This window comes from Caretta caretta, chromosome 3 (genome assembly GCF_965140235.1).
Source record: "Caretta caretta isolate rCarCar2 chromosome 3, rCarCar1.hap1, whole genome shotgun sequence".
Classification (NCBI taxonomy): Eukaryota; Metazoa; Chordata; order Testudines; family Cheloniidae; genus Caretta; species Caretta caretta.
In genome coordinates, this window is record NC_134208.1 from 181979181 (window position 1) to 181998191 (window position 19011).

The window sequence follows — 19011 nt, forward strand, 5'->3', positions numbered from 1 at the left end:
ATGCTGAGTTCCTTTCTGAAAAACTGATTATTAGAAGGAAACCCCAGCACTGACGAATCATAGAACATCCCATGATTTCATGGAATCAAAGTAAAACAGAAATCCTGTGTGTAGAAAAATCAGTATAGCTGGAGAAGAAATCAGCATCTGTACTTCTATGGTGACAGTATTTTAACCATTTTAGGGAGTATGCACAAAAATAATCATCTCTATTGTCCTACAGAGAGGACAATCATATAAAAATCGTATAAGGATCGTATAAAATCGATAGTTCTGGATAATATTGCTGGATCTGCCACTATATTGCCTCTGACAGGTTTCAGAATGGTAGCCGTGTTAGTTTGTATCAGCAAAAACAACAAGGAGTCTTTGTGGCACCTTAGAGACTAATGGTTTTAGTCCATGAAAGCTTATGTCCAAATAAATGTGTTAGTCTCTAAGATGCCACAAGGAATCTTCATTATTTTGCCTCTGTAATCTTGGGTAAGTCACCTAACCTCTCTCTTTCAGTTTTCCCATTTGTAAACTGGGGACAATAGCTATGTAGCTCACAGGAATGTTGTCAGGCTAACTGAGTCAGAATCTAGATATTAGACACATTATGTAGCATAGGTTTCAGAGTAGCAGCCGTGTTAGCCTGTATTCGCAAAAAGAAAAGGAGTACTTGTGGCACCTTAGAGACTAACAAATTTATTTGAGTATAAGCTTTCGTGAGCTACAGCTCACTTCATTGGATGCATTCAGTGGAAAATACAGTGGGGAGATTTATATACACAGAGAACATGAAACAATGGGTGTTACCATAACACTGTAAGGAGAGTGATCACTTAAGGTGAACTATTACCAGCAGGAGAGCGGGGGGGAAAAAACCTTTTGTAGTGATGATCAAGGTGAGCCATTTCCAGCAGTTGACAAGAACGTCTGAGGAACAGTGGGGGGGGGGGGGGGGAGGGGAATAGTTTTACTTTGTGTAATGATCCATCCACTCCCAGTCTCTATTCAAGAGGTATTAGCTCATCTTAAGTGATCACTCTCCTTATAGTCTGTATGATAACACCCATTGTTTCATGTTCTCTGTGTATATAAATCTCCCCACTGTATTTTCCACTCAGTGCATCCGATGAAGTGAGCTGTAGCTCACGAAAGCTTATGCTCAAATATATTTGTTAGTCTCTAAGGTGCCACAAGTACTCCTTTTCTTATTATGTAGCATATTTTTTCTTCTTACAGTACCCTTCGTGCACTTTTAACCAAAGCATTCTGTCTTTTTGATGACTCTTTAGAAAGATTTACTGAAACTCAAACTCATGTATTTAAAGCCTGAACTTAATTTTTAATAACCTCTCCCAGTCAATCAGAGAATACTACACAATTACTTGGTGCACAAATCATTACATTTACCACATACAATTATGCAAGTATTTTTAAAAATAAAATTAAAAATACTATTAAATAACTTTTAAACTGAATTTTTTAGGAAAACCTTATCTTTCCAACATTGAATTGTATAGACACTCTTCTTGCTGCCTGTATGTACGGTACACATGTAGACTAAAAGTATCACTGGAACTTCTGCATCACGATATATAATTCTCAGTCTAACATATTACACTCCTTTATTTCAGAACATACACCCATGTGTATTCATTCTTCCCCAATATTCTCTAGAGTCCATATCTAATGTATTGCATAGCTTAAAATACTTGAGTTCTTTGACTGTCATTTCTAACTTACATTTGCTTTTCCTCCCCTGCATTCTCCATCACTGGCAATTTTTAAATCAAGACTGGATGTTTTCTAAAATATATGGTCTAGTTCAAAAAGAATTAATTCAGGGAAGTCCCATGGCCTGTTTTATGCAGGAGTTCACACTACATGATCACAGTGGTCCTTTCTGTCCTTAGAGTCTATTAATCTATGAGAATCTGTACTGAGCTGGGTGTACAATATTTTCTCCTAAAATCATCATATATGCTATTGTTCCTATAACGGAAATTGGCTAATATCAGACTGCAATGGACACTTCAAATATGGGCATAGGGATTTCCATATTTTATTATTGTAATAATAAGTATATTTGCACAAACTTTTGGGCCATATTTTGCACTTGATCCACATATGCATATTCCACTGAAGTCAGTGCAAGATCCCTGTAACGACTGAGGCCAATATACCCACTAATTTGTTACATATACTCTGTACCATATTTTCCATGGAGGAGCATCCTGCCTGAGGCTGTATTTCCCAGGAATTGCTTGGGCTAGGTCATTGTTATGGGCATGGCTTTAAACAAGTTAATGCTCCATTTCCAACACCAGCCAAAGTTCTTTCCTCTCCATTCTCTATATGTGCCAATCTACCCTGGGGAATAGGCCTCAGGAATAACTTGGGTTCTCTAACATCAAGATAAAACCTTAATGAATCTAACCATGACTGAGCATACAAAAGGAAATGTGGAAAAGAGCTTTAGCTAGTGTAAATCATTTTGAGTCCATTGGAGTCATTGTCAATTAACATCAGCTGAACATCTGGCCCTACAAGTGGGAAAAAGCAATCAGCACAACCAGTAGATCTACTAGAGCCCTGCAGCAGGACTCATTTCAGAAGATATATGGAAAGTTCAGTATAATTGGTTTTGTATCCTTACTTTGAGATACTGTTAAAGAGATATACAGTAATGTAACTCAAACAGTAGAGTGCACTTTTTTTTTTTTTGCAATGGCCTTAATAAATATATTTGTGGAAGAAAAATAGGTACAAAGGGAAGACATGCATGACTGATATTGAAGAAAAACCTTGTTTGTGCCCCAGACAGTCTATAAATTGTCTAGAGACTGTCCATCCATGGGAAAATCTGAGCCCTGAAAAGCTGCCAGGTTAGTGAGAACCATGATAAGCTGCTGAATCAGTGCTGATTGTGCACGTTCTTATGCCCCCAGTTTTCCCAAGATGTTCAAATATTATTGCTCTTCCTTTCATGTCTTTGCTTCCATTTGTATGTGGTCATCAGTTTGCCAATATAACTACCAAATTCTATTTTAGGAGGAAATACCCAATTTACATAAATGAGTGGAGTCACTTTTATATGTAAAAAGTATAAAAATGTGTGTTAAGATGCCTACATTCTTTGTGTAGATTCTAGCCCTTAAGGCTCCTCTCCATGAAGTCAATGGCAAAATTCCTATTGGCTTTAAATTCATTGGGGCCCTTAATCTAGTGAAATACAGCTGTTATAGTTTTGTAACATTAAAACTGTGGACTTATTTTTTCTCTTATACTCCTGGCTGTTTTCTTCAGCCTTGTATGAACCCTTCTTGCTTTTCTTTTGTGAAAACTTAGATTTGTATTTCAAAATCTCTCTTGTTTTCTTGAGAATATAAGACTTAAAAGGCAAGTATATCATAGAATCATAGAATATCAGGGTTTGAAGGGACCTCAGGAGGTCGTCTAGTCCAACCCCCTGCTCAAAGCAGGACCAATCCCCAACTAAATCATCCCAGTCAGGGCTTTGTCAAGCTTGACCTTAAAAACCTCAAAGAAAGGAGATTCTACCACCTCCCTAGGTAACACATTCCAGTGCTTCACCACCCTCCCAGTGAAATTTTTTTTCCTAATATCCAACCTATATCCTTCACTGCAACTTGAGACCATTTCTCCTTGTTCTGTCATCTGCTACCACTGAGAACAGTCTAGAGCCATCCTCTTTGGAACCCCCTTTCAGGTAGTTGAAAGCAGCTATCAAGTCCCCCCTTGTTCTTCTCTTCTGCAGACTAAACAATCCCAGTTCCCTCAGCCTCTCCTCATAAGTCATGTGTTCCAGTCCCCTAATCATTTTTGTTGCCCTCCGCTGGATGCTTTACAATTTTTCCACATCCTTCTTCTAGTGTGGGGCCCAAAACTGGACACAGTACTCCAGATGAGGCCTCACCAACATCGAATAGAGGGGAATGATCATGGCCCTTGAGCTGCTGGCAATGCTCCTACTTATACAGTCCAAAATGCCGTTAGCGATCTTGGCAACAAGGGCACATATCCAGCTTCTCGTCCACTGTAATCCCTAGGTCCTTTTCTGCAGAACTGCTGCCTAGCCACTCGGTCCCTAATCTGTCGCGGTGCATAGGACTCTTCCATCCTAAGTGCAGGACTCTGCACTTGTCCTTGTTGAACCTCATCAGATTCCTTTTGGCCCAATCCTCTAATTTGTCTAGGTCCCTCTGTATCCTATCCCTATCCTCCAGCATATCTACCATTCCTCCGAGTTTAGTGTCATCTGCAAACTTGCTGAGGGTGCAGTCCACGCCATCCTCCAGATTATTAATGTAATTAGTATAGTAACTAAACAGATTAGACCTGTACACCTAATCCTTTCCAGGCTTGATTTGTGTGTTTGAATATTTCAATATATATTCAGAATAACAGAGCAACTGAAAAAAAAAGAATAACTTATATCTGAATCACGTATCTGTCTTCCAGAACTTTTCACCTCTTTTTATGTACTAACATATACATAATTTTAATTGAATGAAGCACTTTTAAAGGAAATAATTCTGGTTAAAATATGTTTTGTGAAGGGTTAAAACAGAGTTTTGACTTAAATTGTGATATCAGTTACACTAGTATAAAACTGGGGCAACTTCATTAAATCAGTGGAGATTTACTCCTGTGTAATTTATATTAGAATGTGGCCACTAGGCCCAAATTCTACTCTCAGTCATATTGCAGACCTGTTGACTTCAATGAGGTAGCACTAATGTGACAAAGAGAAGAATCTGTCCTCTCTATTTTGTCTAATGACTTCAGTTCCACAGATGTCGTATATTTTTTATACACATAAATGTAAATATATGAAGATTTCTGTTCTAGGGAATTTACGTATTGAATATATTATTGACGCAAGTAACCCTGACCTAATCCACAACATGTAATTTGGTGGTGTAATAAGTGAGAAACATTGTCTACACATTATAGATGGGCACCCTGCTCACTTTGGCTACGAAGTAAACCAGAATCCTGACTGCATTGTGATAACTTCCATTGTGCTAAAAATTATTGATTAGCAGACTCCTTTATCATAATTGACGTATCTCTGTCAAAATAAGGGGACTCTTAAACCCCTAATATGCCAGTGATTTGCATGCAGTTAGATTTCAGAGTGAGTTGATTGTCCCAAATAATGGCACAACCCCATGGCCTACAGTAAATAACCCATGAAATTCAAATTAGAATCCAGGTTCTGATCCCAAGTCCACAGAAGTCAGTGGAAAGATTATCATTCGCATAAATGGGCCCTGGATTCCACCCATGAAGAATTCCATAAATATATTGTAGCTGCCATTCCCATTGGCTTTTGTAGTTCTGTTTTATTCTTTATTAAATCTTTAGTCATTCTGATTCATTTAATTAAGTACTGTGGGGTTAATGAGACTACTAAATGAAGTATTTATTAATTGAAAAGAGAAAGAAACATGCTTCCTTTTTAAAAATAATGTCTTGTTTTCTTTATATAATTTGATGGTAACATTTCCTAAGTTATGTTTTTGTCATGTCTTTTAAATACATGTGAGAGTTTCATTGGCACATGATATGTAAGGCAGAGAAACAAAGTGGTAAAAACATAAAAAAAGGTTTTGCAAATAATATCAGTGGAGATAGTGTGTTTTAGAACTTTGGTCCTAATAATGGATTCTGGATGAAAAATGATAAAATAGGCACTATTAAAATGTTAAGAGGTACATGCATTAGGGATAAAAAAAAAACACTTGAGATAATCTTCTAAAGTGTGCTTGGAGACAAATGGCTTTTATTTTGCAGTGAAGTCAAATGTGGTGTCTGCTCCACATGCATTACAAGCATGTTCTGGGAAATGTGTTTTGAAATATTAATATATTTTTCTTAAAAAAAATGAATGATTTACCAGCATTACTTTTTTTTCATTTTGAAATTGTTTTGAACAAAGTGTATGTTTCAAAAAGTGCAAAGGCATCGTGAGCCATAAAATCAGAGTGAATTAATAAATTGAACACTAATTAGGTCACACTCTTTGTAAACTAGATGGTCTGACTTATAAGGTTGTTAGTGGCTCTACACAGTTCTTATTTGAACATGTTGTGGGACATACCGTAATTACAGTTCAGCAGTTTATTGAAATATTATTAAAAAAACACATAACACTTTTAATATCCTATTAATGAATACTGCTTACTTAGAATTTTTCTTAAGCAGCTTCATATGCATCAGTCTTTGCTTTGTGAAATTGCAGATAGAGATTTGCTGGAACATTCAATATTGTACTTTTGCACCACGGTGGAATAATAGGATATTTTGGTCCATTTCTGTGTTAGTTCAATAAAAAATTTTCAGTGTATTGTCTGAAACTGTATCTATAAAGTACTGGATCATATTCTATCATTCATTTATACAGTATATTGGTTGTATTTCATTGCACTGGTATCATAATGTGTATTGTATAATGTAACATTATTCCTACATTTTTCTGATTGTTTATTTGATATATTTACCATGAGAGAGCCAAAAATTTAAACAGTTTGAGCAATAGATATGTGAATTATATGTGTGCGTGTGTATATACACACGCACACATATACATGCACAGATAAGCAAATAATTCATAAGAATACATTTATCTGAAACATTTCACCCCTTTTCTCATTTGTCAATTTCTCTGTTACCATATAATTATTTTCTCAGATTTATTCATTATGCAGAATTATTTGGTGAAAAATCTCTGTAAATAATTCATGGACTTGTAGGTTGTTTGTGAGCTATCCTCGTTAGTTTCAATTGGCTGCAAAAGCCACATAGTATGCGTTCTGTTTTCTGCTTTCATGAACATAATTCTTATAATCACATTTGTGATATAGATAGGCTTTTGGGGTAAAATTATGGCCCCATTGATACCAATGGAGTTTTGCCACTGATTGCAATGGGCCAAGATTCCACCCTCAGAGCATTAAAATTCCACCTGTCCTGTTGGGAACATCAGAAATGTCTTTTTAAACAAACAGTGTTATTCGGTGGCATTCACCCTGCCTGAAGGGGAGATATTTCCTTGAAGGATAGTTTTCCTGCTCATTGGAAAAGTGGCTTGGGTCGGATGCCGTTCACATATTGTGCTTAGGACAAATATTTCAGAGAGAAACTATTTTAGAAACAGTTCAGCGTTTTAAATACTTATTGATAATATTTTAATACTCCTCTAGCTGTTATGCCAGGAGATCAGTCTACTATAAGTCCAACTGTATAGATGGAGGAAGAGAATAATTAGTATTAATACTTTCTTATACTTTCAAAAGTATATCTGTATGAGTGAGATATGACATCCTCAGCTATTCTGCATACTTAAGTAAACCTAGCTGCTCTTTTTATGTTTTTTACAAGACTCTGCATTTTGACTCAGTACTACTGAAGTTCATTATAAATCTTTCTGTTAGATGTCATGTAAATATATACTACAGCGTCTTTTGCTTTTTAGGGAAGGATTATTATAATTGCTTTTGATTCCATTTTAACACAATTGTTCCTTGCAGTGGAATCCTAAACCACTTCTACTTAATATAGCCAAAATCTGATAATCTATAAATTCAAACCAGTTTGCCAGCTCCAAGTGGTTCTGTGGCTTCTGGAAATCACATGGGATCAGAGACGCTTCATTGCTGGCACTCCAGTAGAATGCTAGCATGGTGAGCTACTGCCTTAAGGTAACATTCCAAAAGACAAGTTTTATCCTGGTCTGATGTTAAGGTAATATAGTTTCTGCAGTAGAATAGTGATAGAGTAGTGGCTTAGGTCCAAAACATATGCTTCAGAAGTAAAATCCTTGGGAAGAGAACAAAGGATCCTGGAGGAGCTGGGGTAGAGGGGCATGTATCACAGCTTTCAAAATGTGAGGACAACTGTGATCCTGTGATCTGTCAAGAAAGAAAGCACTGGCCCTTATAACTGGGCTATCTCTTCACAGACATCCCCTCACCTCCAGAAAATACAGCTCCCTTAAATTTGTGCTCCCGCTAGCTGTTCTACTTGCACAGTACCTGAGATGGGAGCAGTCGTGGTTCAAGAGCTAGATGCTAGAAATAACTTCTACGCGGTTGTCCAGGAGGTATCAAAAGGGTTTCAACATAGAGTGTTGGCCTGTGAAAAGGTGCCTTTCCCAAACACCCTCAGACAAAGTGCTTGATTCACAAGGGGACTTAGGCATTGCAATGCTGAGGAAGTGCAGGAGTCTGCCCACTTGCTATATAATACTAGACTGGGGAGAAAGCTTTAACAAGAGGCTCACTCAAAACATTTACCATCCCTGGGAACAATACATGTGACATCTCTCTCCTTCTCCAAATCCTTCATTTCCATCTCCCCTCCAAATGCATCAGTTGTATCACGCACTCATGCCAGTTCATCAATCTTTCCACCCTAATCCTCCTAGCTGAACATGGTTCTCCCTCTGCAACACCTCGTGTGGTTTCTGCTAAGCATCAGTTATTCCTAAAGTGTTCATGTTGGAGACAGATTGGTCACTTTATGGCATATGCTGGCACCACTGCTGACAGGTGGGTTCTCCTGTGGCTTCTAGTCATGAGATGGCTGATTGGGTGTAAAATGGGTCCCCCAAATGGTGGGCTGCCTTGTTTTAAGTCACTTTGTAGAGGTGTAAATGTAGGTGTAGAGCACAAATCACAAAGCGGTGGAGAATCAGGTGTATTGGGCCAGAATCTGCTGTCATTACATCCTCTGAAGTAATTACTCTGGTTTGATTAATTCACTTTTATTTCATGATTTACTTTAAAAATAAATACTCTTGAAATGGAAATACCCACATCACCGTACATAACTGCTACAGAACTCAGTTTACTCCAGCCTGCTACAGAGCTCTCTTATCCTTGCCACAGCAATTAGCTTTGTTCATAAGACTATACTAATGAAAGCTGAGAAAATCTTATTTGTATCAAGCAATCAAAACAGCTCAGTAACAGCTGGAGGAAACCCAATGCAATAATAATGCTACAGAGAGAAGCATATGATAGAATATACTACCCCTCTGGTTCTTAGACAACTGTGGACAGTTGTCCAAACAGGGCCAGACCCAATGACCCAGTTTTCTTACCCCGTTTGTATGGTATGAAACAAGACCTGTAGGGATTAAGGGGGAGATGTTCAAAGGCACAGGTATCAGTTAGGTGCCCAACTCCCAGGGGGAGCTGAGTGCTTAACTTCCATTTGTTCCTTTGAACAAAGAGAACCAATGCAGCTGGGGTTTAGCTAAGCTAAAGGGCAGACCTGCCAAATGTAAAAGGGAGGAATTTGTAAAGAGTGGTTGGCTGGTGACGGAAGAATAAAAGGATCCTTAAAAACAAAGTTCTCACAAAATTTAAATCCTGGAAATGGAAGAAAGAACTTAGTTAGTTTTGTTTCCTTGTTTGTTTGGTGAACTGTCCTCAGTTGTGGGTGAGAAGAACCCAGATGTGCCTTCAATGAGAAATTGACAAACTTGAGATTTTCTTATGGGCTGCAGCCTGGAGCTTGACTTTCTCTGGAGCCCTGTGTCCCTACACACACACACCTAGAGTGGCATCCTGACCCCACTGAAGTCAATGGTAAAATTTCCATTGACTTAAATGAGACCATGATTTCACTCCCTGGTTTCTATTGCTAAAAAAAAGAAAAGAAAAAAAAAAAAGAAAGAAACTCTTAAAAAATAGGTTTCAGAGTAACAGCCGTGTTAGTCTGTATTCGCAAAAAGAAAAGGAGTACTTGTGGCGCCTTAGAGACTAACCAATTTATTTGAGCATAAGCTTTCATGAGCTACAGCTCACTTCATCGGATGCATACTGTGGAAAATACAGAAGATCTTTTTATACACACAAACGATGAAAAAATGGGTGTTTACCACTACAAAAGGTTTTCTCTCCCCCCACCCCACTCTCCTGCTGGTAATAGCTTATCTAAAGTGATCACTCTCCTTACAATGTGTATGATAATCAAGTTGGGCCATTTCCAGCACAAATCCAGGTTTTCTCCCTACCCCACCCCACAAACCCACTCTCCTGTTGGTAATAGCTTATCTAAAGTGATCACTTTCCTTACAATGTGTATGATAATCAAGGTGGGCCATTTCCAGCACAAATCCAGGGTTTAATGAGAACATCTGGGGTGGGGGGTAGGAAAAAACAAGGGGAATAGGTTACCTTGCATAATGACTTAGCCACTCCCAGTCTCTATTCAAGCCTAAGTTTGCGGTTGAACTACAACCTATACTTTAGAAAGAGCTGCAGTTTTGATGTAAAGACTACAAGTGGGCGGGAACTTACTACAAGCTGTTCCAATAGTTAATTCCTCTCTGTTAAAATGTGCTCCTATTTCCAGTTTGAACCTTGCTGACTTCAGCATCCAGCCATTGGATCTTGTTATGACTTTATATGCTAGGTTAAAAAGCCCTCCAGTATCAAATATCTTCTCCATGCATAGGTAGGTATAGATATGATCCAGGCACCTCTTAATCTTCTCTTTGATATGTTCCATAGAACGAGCTCCTTAAGTCTCTCATTCTAAGGCATATTTTTCAGACCATGAATTACTTTTGTAACAATTTTTGAACCTCTCTTTTATTGTTTCACATCCTTTTTCAACTGTGAGCACCAGAATTGTATACAGTATCCCAGTAATTGTCTCACTAACACCATATATAGAGGATATACCACCTCTGTACTTGTATTTGATATTTCTTTGCTTATGCATCAGAGGATTGCATTAGTTCTTTATCCACTGCATTGCACTAGGAGGTCATGTTCAGTTGTTTAACAACAAAGAAATCTCAGTCCTTTTCAAAGACAGTGCTTTCTAGGATACAGTCCCCCATTCTGTGACTACAACCTAGTCTGGAATAACTCTACTGAAGTCAATGGAGTTACTCCAAATTTATAGAGGTGTAACTGATTGGGCCTAATTGATTTATCCTTGTGTAAAGTTGTTGTAAGTGAGATCACAGGGTCCAACTGTGTCTTGGAGAGCCTTGTCTGAAGGAGAACCTTGTATCCTATCCTGCATGGGAACGCAAGCCAGCTGCTTCTCTGGTAGTTTCCTTCTCTTCCTCTAGGCGTCTCATAGGGTGTTCCATGCAATGAGGGATCTATATGGGGCAGGAAGTAGAATAACCAGGAAAGCAGGAGGTAGAGCTGGGGGTAGGGGAGAAGTACATAATCCCACCACTAGCCCGGTGGAGTTCCCTAGGGAAAGATAATATAGCCCTAGCCATATTGTCTTTCCACCCTTTGCACTGGGGAGTCCCCTGGATGCTGCTAGGAATGGCAGTCCTGTTAGATACAAAGCCCATTGCAGTCAAAGCCCACTGGATCAGGCCCTTCCAGCCTCCCGCTGTGCCTGTGGGGAATTTGCAGGATTTGTGGATGGGCCCCCGAATCTTGTTCTATAGGGGCCAAACACTACTTACCTGAGGAAACAATTGAGGAGACGTTTGTGTCCCTGTTCACCTTCCCCCCTCACCCCCCCCCCGTGAGAGGAGGCAACTTGGCACAGACTCAGGCCCCATATATGGATGACTTTATTATTTATCATTATCATATATTTTGTATTGCAACTTGAAACTTAAAATTCATTTCAGAATTGTCAGGGTTGCTTCCCCACTCTGAACTCTAGGGTACTGATGTGGGGACCTGCATGAAAGACCCCCTAAGCTTATTCTTACCAGTTTAGATTAAAAACTTCCCCAAGGTACAAATTTTGCCTTGTCCTTGAACGGTATGCTGCCACCACCAAGCGTTTTAAATAAAGAACAGGGAAAGAGACCACTTGGAGAAATCTTCCTCCAAAATATCCCCCCAAACCCTAGACCCCCTTTCCTGGGGAAGACTTGATAAAAATCCTCACCAATTTGCATAGGTGAACACAGACCCTAACCCTTGGATCTTAAGAACAATGAAAAAACAATCAGGTTCTTAAAAGAAGAATTTTATTTAAAGAAAAGGTAAAAGAATCACCTCTGTAAAATCAGGATGCTAAATACTTTACAGGGTAACCAGACTCAAAACATAGAGAATCCTTCTAGGCAAAACCTTAAGTTACAAAAAGACACAAAAACAGGAACACACATTCCCTCCAGCACAGCTTATTTCACAAGCCATTAATCAAAAGAAAATCTAACGCATTTTCTAGCTAGATTACTTACTAACTTTACAGGAGTTCTAAGGCTGCATTCCTGATCTGTTCCCAGCAAAAGCATCACACAGACAGGCCAAACTCTTTGTTCTCCTGGCCCCTCCAGATTTGAAAGAATCTTGCCCCCTCATTGGCCATTTTGAGTCAGGTGCCAGCGGGTTACCTTAGCTTCTTAACCCTTTACAAGTGAAAGGATTTTTCCTCTGGCCAGGAGGGATTTTATAGCACTGTATACAGAAAGTTGGTTACCCTTCCCTTTATATTAATGGCAAGAATCAAAAACTTTCAAATGGAAATTTTTCAGATAAACAGCGCATGAAGAGACCTGTACTAATGGCAAGCATCCATCAGTTTATTGCTTTAGATTAATTTGGTATTAAGATTTTTAAAATATCTTTCCCATTATTTTCACAAGTCACTGTTAAAATAGAATAGTTTTAGTATCAAATTTAGAAAGCCAGATTCTCAGCTGCTGTAAATGGGTATCAATGGAGCTATGCCAGTGGTTCTGAAACTGTGGGTCGGGACCCCAAAGTGGGTCATGATGCCTTTTAATGGGGTCTCCAGGGCCAACATTAGACTTACTGAAGCTGAAGCCTGAGCTTCATGCCCACCTGGGGCAGGGGGCTCAGGCTGTGGCCCCCTCTCCCCCCGGGGTCATGTAGTGACTTTGTTGTCAGAAGCGGGTAGTGGTTCAATGAAGTTTGAGAACCACTGAGTTATGCTAATTCATACCAGCTTAGGGGCTAGTCCACAGTTTTTAATACAGTTCCATAGAAAGAAATGTTGGTAGGAAAAGGGATGGTCCTATAGTACAATTATATCTGCATATAGATATAGAGGAAACATGAATACATCATCCTTTGACAAAATCTTCTACTTAGAAATAACACTTCCTATATATCACATTTTCTATTTCCCTCTCTCATTTTTATTGCAAGATGTACAGCAAAGTAAGGTTTATTTTATAAGAGCCCCTCCTCTGCTCCTTCTGCTGATTCTCTTACATAACATTATAAATCTTTTCTGTGGTTTTGAATTCCTCTTCAATACTGCCCATTGTGATGTCAGAAACAACATTACACTTCTGAGTGGGGAACAAATTACGCAGGGAGCTGCACAACGGGCAAATCCTGTGCACTGTGCATGGGCAGAAGTGTTAATATCTTAGAAGAAAAAAATGAAATATCTGACATAGCCATAATACCAATAATTGAATTAATTTCTAAGAAAGATAAATGCTTTCTCAGTGTTTCCATGAAGCATGAACAGATTTTAAATTATTTTTAAATCATAAACAAATCATGTAATAAATAATTCCTATTTGTTATCAGTGAAACAGAGAATAAAGGAGTAAAATAATTAGAGATGGCCTGGCTATGGTTGTGAATTATATACACAATGGGCCAGATTCTGCTCATAGCTAAATTGGTGTAACCTGAAATAACCCCATAGAAGATAGTAGCCCAGATTATCAAGTGGTGCATATTGGTATAGCTCCATTGACTTCAGCTGAGCTATGCCAATTTACATCAACTGAGGATCTGGCTAAGTGTGTGAAGTCAATGGACTGTTTCTGGGTTTATACCAGCATAATGGAGAGCAGAATGTGTTCCAACATCTTAAACTAAAAGTAAGATTGTCCACAGCAGGATTTCTGGGGCTTTTGTGCCATGAAATAACATGTGGCATATACAGGCCCAGATAGTGCCCACCCCAAATAGGTACACAAAGGAAAAAGAGGGCACAAGGAATTTATCTTGCCATTGGACCCTACATGTGGAGGCTAAGCCCAAAGAGAGTCCTTGAACTCAAGAGAGTGGCTGAGTAAAGAAGGGGCAATGATCTGGCTCAGACTGGTCTACCAGACAGCAAGGCTAATGGGCTGGTTCCCTGCAAGGCTTGTCTGTTCTCTTTCTTTGTTGTTGAGACCACAGGTCTTTTCAGCTCCTCCTGCCTCTGCAGCCATCCTGTGGTGGTAGAGAAAATTGGATTCAATTGCTGCAGTTAAGCCTACGAGGCAATGCTGTACAACCAGGCAATAGGGAATGTGCAAAGTCACCCCCACCCCAGTAACTAGTAGGAGAGGCTCCTCAGGGTTCAAGTTTCCATTGCAGCCTAGAAGGGCTGCTCTTTGAGACACAGGGTCCCCTCAGGATGAGTGTGAATGTGGGTGAATGTGACAGACTCAGGGAGGGGGATGAATCACTGTGGCTGAGGGAGACATAACATTTGACTGTAATGGGCCTGACTCTCCTCCTTTACACCAGATTTACACTGGTGTAGCTCCACTGACTTCAGTACCATTACTTCTGGTTTACACCAGTGCAAATGTGAGGAAAATCTGGCCTGAAAATATATCTAGATATGGCACCAATTGTGTATCTGGTTCTGTGCCATAGACATAATTGTGCCATGAAAGTAAGAAAGTCCAGACAGAAGATACTCCAATCTAAATGACAAATTGAAGCAAGGATGTGAGAGGAGAAAGTGCCAAACATCAGGTGGAATTTATACCCATTCTCTTTATAGATATTGATGAAACAACCTTGATAAGGATGAGAGTTAGTCCTGGCTCATATAGCATGATTTTGTTTTCCAGGGGACTACATCTCATTGCACAAATGGAAAGTTCTTGAGGAGAATAGCTTTGGATCCACCTTGCTGGAGTTTTTGCTGGGTCTTTACCTTTCTCCTCCATTCCCCCTCCTCAATCTACAAAAAATGTAATATTTGTCTAGTCTGCTATAAAGATAGTGTCTGGACCTTCCTGCCCAACCTGCTAGTCTTCACATCCCCTTGCCCAGCTCTCAAGGCTAGTTTGTACAAAATGGATGGAGATGAGGTGAGACCATGGCCCAGAGCTTGCTAGATATGGAGTGGAGTGTATACTGGACCATCATAGCATGGCCTGGAGTCTGCAGTTTCCAGGAGAGGCCATTATGCTTATCTGAAACCCAGTACCCCCTGAAGCTCTGTTTGTGGTGCTGCATGTCTGCACTACCAGTATTACAGAAGTGTGGCTTAATGCCACTATTTAGGCCACTTTGTATTCATGTGAAGGTAAATGTAAAAGCTTAAGTGAAGTAAATAATCTTAATGGCTCAAATTCAGACCTGAGGTAAGTGGGTATATGTCATAAATATAAAGGGAAGGGTAACCACCTTTCTGTATAGAGTGCTATAAAATCCCTCCTGGTCAGAGGAAAAATCCTTTCACCTGTAAAGGGTTAAGAAGCTAAGGTAACCTCGTTGGTACCTGACCCAAAATGACCAATGAGGGGACAAAATACTTTCAAATCTGGAGAGGGGGGGGAAGTTTTTTGTCTGTCTGTCTGATACCTTTGTCAGGAACAGATCAATGATGCAAGCCCTTCAACTCCTGTAAAGTTAGTAAGTAATCTAGCTAGAAAATGTGTTTTTTCATTATTCTTAAAATCCAAGGGTTTGGGTCTGTGTTCACCTGTACCAATTGGTGAGGATATTATTATCAGGTCTTCCCCAGGAAAGAAGGTGTAGGGCTTGGGGGAATATCTGGGAGGAATAGGACTCCAAGTGGTCCTTTCCCTTTTCTTTGTCTAAAAACACTTCATGGTGGCAACAATTTACCTAATCCAAGGGCAAAGACTTTGTGCCTTGGGGAAGTTTTAACCTAAGTTGGTAGAAATAAGCTTAGGGGGTCTTTCATGTGGGTCCCCACATCTGTACCCTAGAGTTCAAAGTGGGGAAGGAACCCTGATAGTATATTTCCAATTACTTTAGTGGTGTGGATTTACTTTCATTGTGTCTAAAGGAGTATATCAATATGACACAACTCGAATTCCAGTGGAGATTTGAATGATTCTATATATTTATATTAAATTGTGTAAATTAGCATTCCTTCTATGTGTAATATTGCCAAGAATAATATTTAACACTTATGCTTTATAGACATGAACTAACTAATCCTCACAACATCTCCGTAAATAAGGCAATTTTTATTTCCATTTTCCTGAAGGGGAAATATGGGCAGAGAGGTTAAGGTCCTTTTATGCAAGATGCTGAGCACTTTTAGTATGGTACTAAATGCTCTCAAATCTCATTGACTTCACTGTAAGTTTAGGGTGCTCAGCACTTCACGGGACACACTTTACATCTTCTATGATTGGACTTGTGTTGTGTTTGGCCTAAGGTCAAAATGAGAAAGGAACAGAATTAGAATTTAGGATTTTCTGATTCCCCAGATTGTGCTTACAATACTTACAATACTAGGCAATGTCTCACTCTAAAAGACAAACACACACACACACACCAAACTAGGATGGGAATCAGGAAAATTAGACAAAGAGTTAGTATTACATACATGCCACAAGATAGAAGTGTAATGGTCTCCATGCCAGTATCTGTTACTATATAACAATAACATCAATAAAATGCTAATCTGACATAGAAAACCCTTGACAAATGTCTTACCCATTTAAAGACTCCCCCTACCCACATACACACACATTTTGTTGTTATCAAGCTGTTGATATGAAAAATCTTTAACTTAAGCTCCCAAACTGATATGTTGAAATTACCCTGACAGATTCATTTATTGGTGGTGTGAGAAATAGCTTACTATTGCATATGTCTTTTGGTGATATATATTCCATACTGTTTTGTTTACTGGACAATATTCAACACTTTTAATGCAAATTTTATTTAAAAAAATCAAACTAAGATACGCCAGTTTAATGGGCTACTATTTTGAATGGTTACTCACACAATTAAATGTTTACGGCCAGATTCCTGACTAGCATAAATCAGTAGCTGTATTGCCTTCAATAGACTAGTCTCGTGTATACCAGTTGATGAGCTGGAGCTTAGTATAAAGCAAAGTCCTATATTCAGAGACATGGAGCCTGCTTTCAGGCATATCAGCTTCAGAATTCCATCTGACTTTAATAAAGTCAGAGCTGGCCTGCAAGTTCATTTATTGTAACTACATATATCTCGAGCTAAATAGAGCAGGCCAAAAAGAATCTCAGAATATCAAGTCATCACAATATTGGTATCTTTTATACATTTGTACTACAAAGAAGTAGACTAAAGGTATAATACTATTTTAGTTACTCATTTATTTTTGTTTAATTTGCTTTTTTATTGTATTTAATAGGAAGGAAACAATATTTGCACTAAAAAGAATTAGACTGTTAAATAGAATTCTTTATAAAATAAGTCATTTTAACAAACAAAATATCATTAGAATTTGCAACAGACGATAGGGAAAAATCTGTATTTTATGGAATGATAAGTTTTTCGTTTTCTCATTGTCCTCATATAATTTGTGGATCTTGCTATTTTTTATATATATTTACAACTAGCATCCTCCTATTCATGCTCATTTTTTTTCATTTTTTTTATTTTCCTAAATGCATGTAATGGATACTATACATCAACTGCAATTTTATGGCAAACTGAAGTTACAGGCACAGAGTTTCTACAAGTCTGAGTTGATGCTGTATGTATGGAGAAGATGATTACAGTAATTTAAAATGAACAGTTTGTCAAGTATGTTCTCTGCTTATATGGGCATAGAACTTTCATTAAAAATAATGAGCTTTACAACTATGAATTCAGACAGGACTAAAAGCCCTAAATATTGGATGTTCAAAATAGTTATTCTCAAATAGTGGCAACCCATACAATGTAGTTTTAAGTATATTCATCTCATGTGCTGGAATAAAGAAGGTTATAAAACAATATAACATAATTTATTCGTATATAATATAATTCATATAAGATTTGTAATATTTTGTGGCATATTAATTTACAGAGAATGTTATTATGAAAGTTTAAGCATTCTGAGATAGATCAGGAGCTGAACTATTAAAACACAGTATTGAGCCTGATTTTGTTTAATTTAGTAGAATTGTTCCTGATTTGCACTAGATCAAAATCAGGGCCAGTTGTGTCTCTTAACAGATGCTTAAAAGTTAGCTCCATCAAAAAGACTCTCACTGAAAACAACCACTTATAACGGAACTGGGTCAAATCCTGCATTCCCCACTCATTCCTTATTCTGTAGCAAGGGTTTGTGAAACTCAGGACAAGTCACAGAAAGGGAGAGCTGTAATAATCCCACATTTCCTTTTTTCTCTTCTCCCACCTTAGGCTTTGTCTCTTTGTTGTCTCTTTGTTATTCCTCAGCTCTTACTTCCTTTCATCAACTTTGTTGCCCCTTCTTTCCCCTGTGCATCTTGCCTTAGCAGTCTTCTCCTATCTCCTCTGGAACCTCCTTACCTTCTCCCATCCTCTTCCCCATCAGAATCAAATTGGACAGCAGAGAAACACTCCCCTAAGCTTCCTCCTTGATGGAAGAGCTCGAGGGAGGTGGAGGTAGATCTTCCCAGTCAGTACAGCATGCTGCACCTGTTCATTAGTTCCAACTCTCCCCTACGACTGACCAGCTGGGAGTCAATCCATGCCCCCACCTCCCCAAACAGGTTTTGGGGAAGCTCTCTATTGAGTGCTGCCTGCTCCCCCAATCACTGTCAGGCCTGAGACAAAATGTCCTGTTGTTAGCTGTGGCAGGCCTTAATTAGGGACAAATTCTGTTAACTTCCTCACATTGCAGGATCTGCCTATAAGGCATGATTCTGTAAATACAGTATAAAAGTAATTTGATGTTTTAAAAATCACACTATATATTTGTGGGCATTGTGCCTTTTACTGATTCTGCCAGGCCAAAAATCAGGATTAATTTTAAGACTTGTCTGATGTCAATAAATAATGGGACCTGATCCTGCAGTCCTTGCTCATTCCACCAGCTTCACTGGCAATTTTGCCATATTTGATTACA

At 38.7% G+C, this 19011-nt stretch overlaps 1 protein-coding gene across 32 annotated transcripts in view; it reads left to right on the forward strand.

The window, feature by feature from the left end:
• Window positions 1–19011, forward strand: part of NRXN1 (neurexin 1) — a 1247341-nt gene that overhangs the window by 84979 nt on the left and 1143351 nt on the right. The gene's annotated exons all lie outside the window — the stretch shown is intronic.